Here is a 9,030-nt window from a genome sequence, read left to right as displayed (position 1 = left end):
AGACCCCTGTCTCTGCAAATCCCCCTCCCCACGTCTCTACATAGCTCTGGCCCCTCTACGCACCAGTGTGTAGTGGTGCAAAGAGATCAAGGACGTGACATTTTCCGGAACATACAACCATTTTCAGCAAGGCGCAATATGAAAGAGAGTAAACAGACAACCTGTTCCGTCTCGCCTGTGTTTGCATCAATCTGCTTGTGCGTCATTTCCCAAGCAGACATTGAAAGGGAGTGACAAGTATATCTGGCTTAATATGATCTTTTCCAGGAGGCAGACAGAGTGAATATAAGTGAAGATGCTGTTTCATCTCTTCCTATTTATATTGTTATGCAGAGTTTCACTTCTCCCCTTCTTCCTCACTCCCCTCCTCCTGCATCATCTTTTCTCCCTCAAACCTTCTTCCTGGGGTATTGCTTCCCGTACACTGAAGGCCCAGCTGTGGCCACAGCTCCACCGCAGTCTCTCATCTCTCTTTCCCTCCCATTTTGCTTCAGTTATGAGAAATGACAGAAACAGCTCGGCCCCAATTCCAGCGAGAGGGAGAGAGATGGGGGGAGAGAGAGACAGATAGAAACACATAGAGGGGCCACTGGGATACAGAGGAAGCTGTGGTGACCTTTCCCTGCGGCTAAAGAACCAGTTGATGAGCTTTTCATAGGGAGTTAGGCCAATAAGGTCTGACAATCCACATCTATACTGTACACACCCACAAAACAAAGATGCCTGTGGCCAGCTGCATGATACTAATAGTCAAATAGATGAGCAACATATTGCACAGAGTCACATTCAGCTTGAGATAATGTACCTTTGGTGATATTCTAGTAACCCATGCTATAGTGGCAGAAATCTAAATAATCTTTATCCCATGATAGTATGACTTTAAATATGCTGATGATGCTGGTTCCTATATAGGACATTGACACAGCATGTCAGCAACTCCTGCCAACTAGCACAAGCCAAACAAACACTTTTTGCATGACAACTTTTTGCATGACAACATTTCTCCTCAGAGACTGTTTTCCTTTATTTGAACTGAAGGGAGGAACCAGATTTTTTGACACTTGTACAGGCGGACGGGCCCCACAGGCAGGCTAAAGGGCATAAAAACACAGGGAACAGTGTGTATGACGGACGTACAGCTATAGTAACAGCCCTGTCATCTAGCATTTACTGTTGGCTTGTTGTCCCCCTCTGAACTACAGGCTGGTCAAAACAGCGTTCGCTACGCTGTCATAAATAAAACACAAAGTGTCTGGGCCGCTGGAATGAGGAGAAAGGGAAGGGGATGAGGAAAGTAAGAATGCATGGAGGGGAGGAGAGGAGAGAAAATTAAAAGAAAAAGGCAAGCAAGTATAAATAATGGATGATATATTGGCATCCCCTGTAAGTCATCCCAGCAGTTAAGACATGCAGGTTTTATCCTGTCAGTCCGTTCTCAAGGCAGTTTTACTATTTGTGTTTGGGATTGTGTTCCTCTTATGTTTTATGTTTATTTAATGTCACAGCCTGAGTAGGCGTGAGCTACGTGTATATGCGTGTCTATGTCTGTGTGTGGGTTTCTGGGCTTGGCAAGTGTGCATTTGCCTCTGCACACACTGACATTTTAATCGCTGCAGGATCTCTGTTGTCCTTTACCCTCCCACCTCTCTCAGATCCCTGTATCTTTCTCTCTCCATCTTCCCACATTACCCTCCCATCTTAACCTCCACCCTCTCACACATCCAGCCTGTCGCCCCAAGCAGGATCCCACTTTAATGGTACAATCAACAATTATTAAAAGGTTACTTCTCTCCTGCTTTCCCAGCCCCACCCAACCTTACAAGGCCCAGAGGATGAGCTCTTTACCTATGTGTATAATTGCGCCCTAGTATGACCACAAAAACACAATTGTTCAATTCTTCCTGCTGTGCCACAGAGCATGATGGCTGATGTAAACAGACAGTTTTCGAGCTAAATATAGACTCTCATTATTGCAGCTTGGGCCCTGTGCGAGGCTCTCTGTAGCGCCATGCCCAATTACCCCTGATCAATTCAGAGAGCAAACTTCAACAACTCCAACACCGACTTTATTTAAAAACATATTCACAAGAGGCTAACAAGAAGAGATTCACAGACAGCATCAACCTCAGGTGTGCAGGCTTGCATGGCCTAATTTGCTATGAGCAGATAAGGATGGATGAAGAAAAGGATGTAGGTCACAAATGGTGAGGAAAACAACAGTATAGGTTGTATGAAACTTTACTTCACTGTGTAAGGTCTCCCTGACATTCAAATAATTTGCAACTCGGATGTACTAAAATGTAATGAGATGAAGGGCGTGGTCATTTTTCCAATCCAATTATGATTAACAAGTATGGAGACCGTGGAACTAAATGTGACATCACAGATAAAATAATACCAATTGCAGTGCCAATAATGGTGATTGGGATTATGTTAATGAGAAATCTGTGGGGCCATAATAACGTTTGAGCATGTGGTATTTCATCACTGTTGGCTATTAAAATGTTACAGCATCAATTAATGGATTCTACACGTCTGTGTAATTATATACATTATAATGTATAATCATTTACATTTCAAAAGAGGACGCTGGCCATTCGGAAAGGAATGAAGAAAGTGAACATAACTGTTGTTACTCATGAAAACAAACTTAAAGAGCATCTGTCTCCACTGTTGTCTCTGACATTTCTTTACTCCTTGACATTTTCTGTCTCTCTATCTGTACTTGAATCTCTCTCCTGCTGCTCATAATCAATGTTCCTTCTCTGTAGTTCTTTTCTTACGACCCCCGCTCTTTGTCTCCAGGCCTCTTGTCTGACATTACCGTGTTTTAACCTTGTGTGCCCCTCATCTGCTCTCCCCCAACCGGCGCCTGCTCAGATGTTGTGGGCGTAGTGTGTAATAGGATGGCACAGTAGGTGCGATTAAATTAGGCCAGTGTATGGGGATTATAACCCACTCAAAACCTGATCCCCTCCCACTCTGTGTAATCCAACCCTAATGAATATATCATGGCTTACACAGCAGATAAAGCACCTGCAAAGAACTACAGTCACAACACAACTGATATATCAAGAGTAGACAAAAACACACAGCCTTACTAACACCTGCCGTACTTTAGGATGCAGAGTCCGTTCAAATGTGTATGGATGCTTGTGTTTCATTACCCATCTATTTCAGTTATGGTTCATTCAATTGAAGTGTAGGTATGGGGCAGGGAAGAGCCAACTGAAACACAATCAATAAACTTGAATGTAAACACTCCAAATAAATGTGTGTCAAACCACACTGGGTTGACACATGTGGGAAAATCATGCCTGCCTCTAAGTCAGTGTAAAGCAGTCACCTTCAATTCAGCATACTTACTCTAATGAGCCTAACACTCATCTTATTTCTCATTTTCTAACTAGCCTATTTGTACTTCTATGTATTTTCTTTCTTCTTTTCTTGCAACACAACACACACAAGACATACAGGCATCACTATCTAATACTTCTAATACTAGTTGTGGCTGTAAAACAATCTTCTGACCAAGCACTGCAACTCTATTGACTATGAGAGTCAAAAAAAGAGTCAAAATACAGAAGTTCAGTTGTCGAAAACTGAGCTGAAGGATGAAAGTCATACCAAGGAGGTATCTTCAGAGGAAACACAGAAAAACACAGATGAAGAAGACATTTCAACACTAGGCCTATTGGAACAGTCCTGTCAGAAGTTTTGGCAGAACAGTATGATGCAACGTAAAGCAAAGCATCAGTGCTGACATAGGCCAAAGCAGTGCGATGCCTCCCAGTCTCATTAAAAATGCAACCGGCCTCTCAGCAACAAATCAATAAATTAGTAAACCAATGCTGTCATGTCCCCTTAATAAACAGCCTGTGCAATCAAAGCCAGAGAGGGACAATGAAACAAAGTATCACATTATTGTCATTGGTGTCAGAGATGTAGTGCTTCACAAATAACAATATTAGTTTAGAGTAGATTGAAACAAATGGATTTATGGATTGTCCAAAAACACCCGAAAGCATCATAATGACAGAGATAAGATGGCATCATTTTACCATTGACTAATTATGTAATTCTGCCATCGTTGGTTGTTTTTTCCAGAACTAAAAGTGGCAGCTCAATAGTTTGATTTTGGGATAAAACAATCCACCAAATATATATTTTCATTGGGAAGAGTTGCCTGCTGTAAGACTGAAGAGCTGAAAGTTCAGAACTTTCTAGTTAATTAAGCTAGTTAAGGAGTAGCTAGCTTTATCTCCTCACAAAGGGATAACATGTAATCTTTACTGTTAGTGTTATATTATAACTTGTATGTAGCGTTATAGTGCATAAAATACACTGTAATACACTCTGTGTAACTAATTATTTCGAGTTTATCACACTAGCACAATATCTTATGCAAGATAGCTACACATTTTATTTCCTTTGGTTAAATTTGTGTCTTATTAAGATTTGCTAAAATATTTAAAGCACTTCATGTTACACAGACAGAAAAAATGATCAAAACCCTTTTTGTCATAAGCAAAGTTTCTGTATTTTGAATTCAAATTACGATGAGCTACATACAAAAACACATGTTGCATATAGGATTTTTCTAGCCAAGGCTGATTTGCAACCCCTGTCCCTGGTAAGGCTTTTCTGCTTTAAAATGGTCATGACATATCATCATCACCAAAATAAGAGGCAAATTAAAAGCAATAACTTTCTATGAAGCAGAAAAGGTAGACATAACGTAATTTTGAAAGAATTTTTACCCAGAAGCCATTCAACGTACAGACTCTTGTCATTAGAAATAAAGAATAATGTAGTTAATTCATTCATGAGGGCATCTCACTGGCCATTGTTAGAAAAGTGACTCATACACACACACAAATGCACATAGAAACTTCATTGACAATCAGAATACTTCATAGAGACAGATACATGCAATTGGGGAAAACACTGAACAGAGGGTCAATTTAGTATAATTATAGTAACTGATGTGGACAATAGAGCTTCTTTCACAGAGCTGACATGGATCCAGCATTCGTGATGCTAAGGGGAATTCTTTGTTGCAGAGACAAAGACATAATTTTGTCAGAGAGACAGAAAAAAAACATGAGAGCATCAAGGTCAGGCATGGAGTTTCATATCTCCCCTTATTTGCATTCAGTCTTTGCTTCTGCTTTCCATGTTTTAAAATATGGGCACTAAAGAAATTTCATTTACAGAATTAGAAAACTTTTGTACAATAATACTGAATGAGATAGATTTTTTAAGTATGAAAGAATATGTCTTTTTAAGGATTTCCCTCATTTAAAGATATTTTTCTACAATATCTAGGGCCTTTCGATTTTGTTATTGGTTAGGCAGTAATTAATTTCTCTCCTGGTTTCAAGTAATATCCACTATGGGGTTCCACTTTTGTAATTTTAACTGCCAATATCATATGTGTTACCCAAGGGAATTCGACAATTTCTCCTCTTTCATACCATCACTCCTGAAAGCTGTAATAAGGTAATTCACTCTGCCAAATTAAATTTATTTCCATATATGACGCCTCTATTTGTGCCCTAGTCGCCATCACAGCTTCAATTGTATAATTGGGTTGGATTTATGAGTCTTTGTTTGAGAGGCTCTTTCCGGGAAGTCCAATAGGAGCCTCAGTCATTATTTTGATTAAGATCCCGGTGCGTGCTTCTCTGTCTACCACTGTATGAATACTGATATAACAAGTGAAACCAAAGTACTGCACAGCGGGAAGAGTAGGGAAAAGAAAGAGATACATGAACATGGGGCAGCAAATGAAGTATGGATCACTTAGGTTGGCAGGTTTGCTCCTAAGTCTAAAAAGAGAGAACAGGACTCTTCGGTGATGAATGGAACAACATTGTGCGGAGAAATTGCTGTGACAATCCTCTTCCGCTTTGTCTCATCTTCCAACAGCTTTTATCTCTCCATCTCCATACCACCTTGGCTGGCTTTTAAATCAATCCTTTCCATCTTTAGGTTTTCCTCCCTGCCTGCCTCAACTCACCTCTGCAAATATCATTCTACCCCTTTTGCTGGCCTCCTTCCCTCCTCCTCAATTTTCTATAATCATTTACCCGTGGCTGGCCTGTCAATCAATCTGACCCTTAGCTCCCTAAATCACCACAATGTATTCTACACCAAACTCTGACAGCGTGTCTACACGATCCCCCACTTGACACCCAGTGGGCTGACTCCCATCTGCACAGTCTAAATCAAACAGCCTCCAAGCTGCAGCTGGGGAGGGGGAGGGGGGGGGGGGGGGGCTGACTCTCCATTTTGACAGCATCCTGGAGGTGCACATGTAATTGCACGCACACACATGCACAGCATCGAAAAGACGTGCACACAGTGGAAGATAACTCAAGGGAGTTCACTCATAAGCCTTTGAATCTGCGCTTGTGAGTTTGTAACTTTACAACCATTATTCTCAAAGGGGGAAACAATCATTGTTGACAATTCAGTCGAAGCAATAGCGCTCACTCTTAACCCTTGTTTTACCTCATCTTTTCTTTCATGGCTGGATCCCCAGAAAGTGGCGGTTGCAGTCTTTGATCAGTAGCAGACGCTTAAGTAATCAGGCCAGCTAGGCAACATTAGAGAATCTTTAATTTGGTGCACTGCAACAGGAGCTCTGCAGTGTATTTGCAGAGTGTTTTTGTGCGTTGCAGAAGCTGTGGACAAAATTACAAATGTGTTTATGCTCACATATCCATGTTTGTTGAGCAGGATGACTGTGGCAAAGGTGCCCTGAGGCTATAGAAGGTGGCTGAGGAGCAAAAGGCTACTGCAGTGATGCTCTTCTCCTGGAGTGGCTCCTAACTGGCAGATTGAGAGCAGATCCGTCCTCTCCTCCTACACAACACCAGCTCTCCACTTTATCTGTAGAACTAAAAGGCATTTGGAAACAGGCCAGTATCTGCCTAACATTATCATCCCATAAAAATTAACGCAGTAAACACATCTGATGATACATTTCCTCTCACTTTCACTCATAATCTGATTCAATCATAATCAGAGTAATTATATGTGAATAATCTTCCCTTTAATCTTTCTGCCTTTCATTTTATGGTTCCTTCTTTTTTTCTAAGGCCCATCCTCCCTTATGACCTTGCCCTTTTCTATATCCTAGTTGATCCCTCCTTCTCTCTATGTCTATTCCCTTCAGTATCTATAGCAGTGAACATGCAACAAAGGACGCAAAGTGCTTTGCCTTTGAAAAGGAAGTCCACCTTCTTATACTTCTCCTTTATCTTTTTTTATGTTGCTTACACCATCCTCCCCTGTCTTCCTGTCCTTCTCTCTCCTCACATAAATCCCTCTTTCCATCCATCTCTCTGATGGAACAGCTCAATTAACCAGCCAGCATCAGAGGGGAGATTACATTCTGCACCATACTGTAGCGAGGGTAATCATACACTCGGAGTCTAGCCAGCTACTTCGACAACATCCCTGCTACACTAGCAGCTGCCAGCGCCGTCTAGAGATCCGGCTGCCACTGCCGTACAAACCTTACTGCATTAAGTAGTATGATAATATGACCAGCAGTGTGTCTCTGGAGCATTGCTACCACACAGCGCGCACACACACACACACTCATTCATGCATTCACGCCCTCTTCAGCAGCAGCTGTATCTTAATCTATTGTGTGAATGTGTGCAGTGCAGTATGTTTATGGATGTTGTACAGATGGTAACAAGTCATTGTCAAGCGCAGAGCCTTCCCTCCCCTCCAGTCCCTCGAATGGGTTCATCTGGGACAAGCTGCGGGCTACTGAGGCATGGAGGGAGGCAGAGCAGGTTCACTACACTACTAGCACACACATGCACTTGCACAGTATGAGCAGATGAAGATATAGACATACCCACACACGTAGATACCATTGTGAATTTCTTTATGTTTGTGCAAGATATGAGCACATGATGTGAAAGGACAAGGCATACATAAACATCCCACAGAAACGCTCACTGCCTTTAGCAGCTGCTTCTGGCAATTCAGTTTCAGTTCAGTTTTCTACATCATTACCACAACCGGTGGAACATTGTCTATTTCCTGCCATTGGGTAGAACAGATGTGTAACAGGCCGCAGAGGGTGACAGTAGGCATCTGGATGGCGTGCAGCCAGGTGAGTGCCTCCTTTTCACAGGCACACCTCCACAGTCTGCTGCGAGCGCTGCCCCACCCTTATTTTCACTTCCCCTGATATCTCCTTCTGTGTAAATATCCCTCTCACACTCTAGCTCCTGTTGATATCTGAATCTCAATATCTTTCTTTCTTTGCTTTCTTTTCAGCCACCTCCTTCTCTTTCTCTCCCCCACCCCCAAAGATCTGTAGTTTAAGGTTATTCAGCTCAGTCATTGCCCCGGCAAAACAGACCTACTGCAGCTGCAGGCGATAAGATTGGTAGCCTAGAAAATTGTTATAGTCTGCTACAGCTCCGCTGTGTTGTTCACCATAAAGCTGAGCTTCATCCTCCACATCAATGAAAAACTATAGCAGTACATTACAATCATGGGCTGTACTTAACATTAAGCTACTCAGCTATTAGCTGGGGGAGGGGAATGTGAGGCGAAAACGAATATTCATATTAAAGCAGGATGGCAGAGGGATATCTGAAGCAAAGCCGGAAATTTGCCTGAGAAATCACCCTCTGCTTGCAAAAAAAATGAATGATGAAATCATGTTAGCAAAGCAGCAGATTTAAAGAAAATTTGCATTATGTATTTTTCATTGTCAATACAATTTTGCTAACATATTTAAAGTGTAGTTCGGTACAATTTTTTTGCAATAAAAAGACATTGCATTTAGTTTTCAAAAATACCACAAATACCAACTTTAGACATATTAGATATCAAAACATTGTAAAATCTCAAAGAATTAAATCTTGACCAATAAACTACTCAGTGAGGCTGTACAATGGCACACAATACTGCTGTATATTCAATATTAATGTAAGAGGAGACCCTGTTGCATGCAATGCACTCAGTGTTCATTCAGCAAAAAAAAAAACAATA

The sequence above is a fragment of the Scomber scombrus genome, chromosome 10, assembly GCF_963691925.1.
Source record: "Scomber scombrus chromosome 10, fScoSco1.1, whole genome shotgun sequence".
Classification (NCBI taxonomy): domain Eukaryota; kingdom Metazoa; phylum Chordata; class Actinopteri; order Scombriformes; family Scombridae; genus Scomber; species Scomber scombrus.
Note: the sequence above shows the minus strand (reverse complement) of the source record.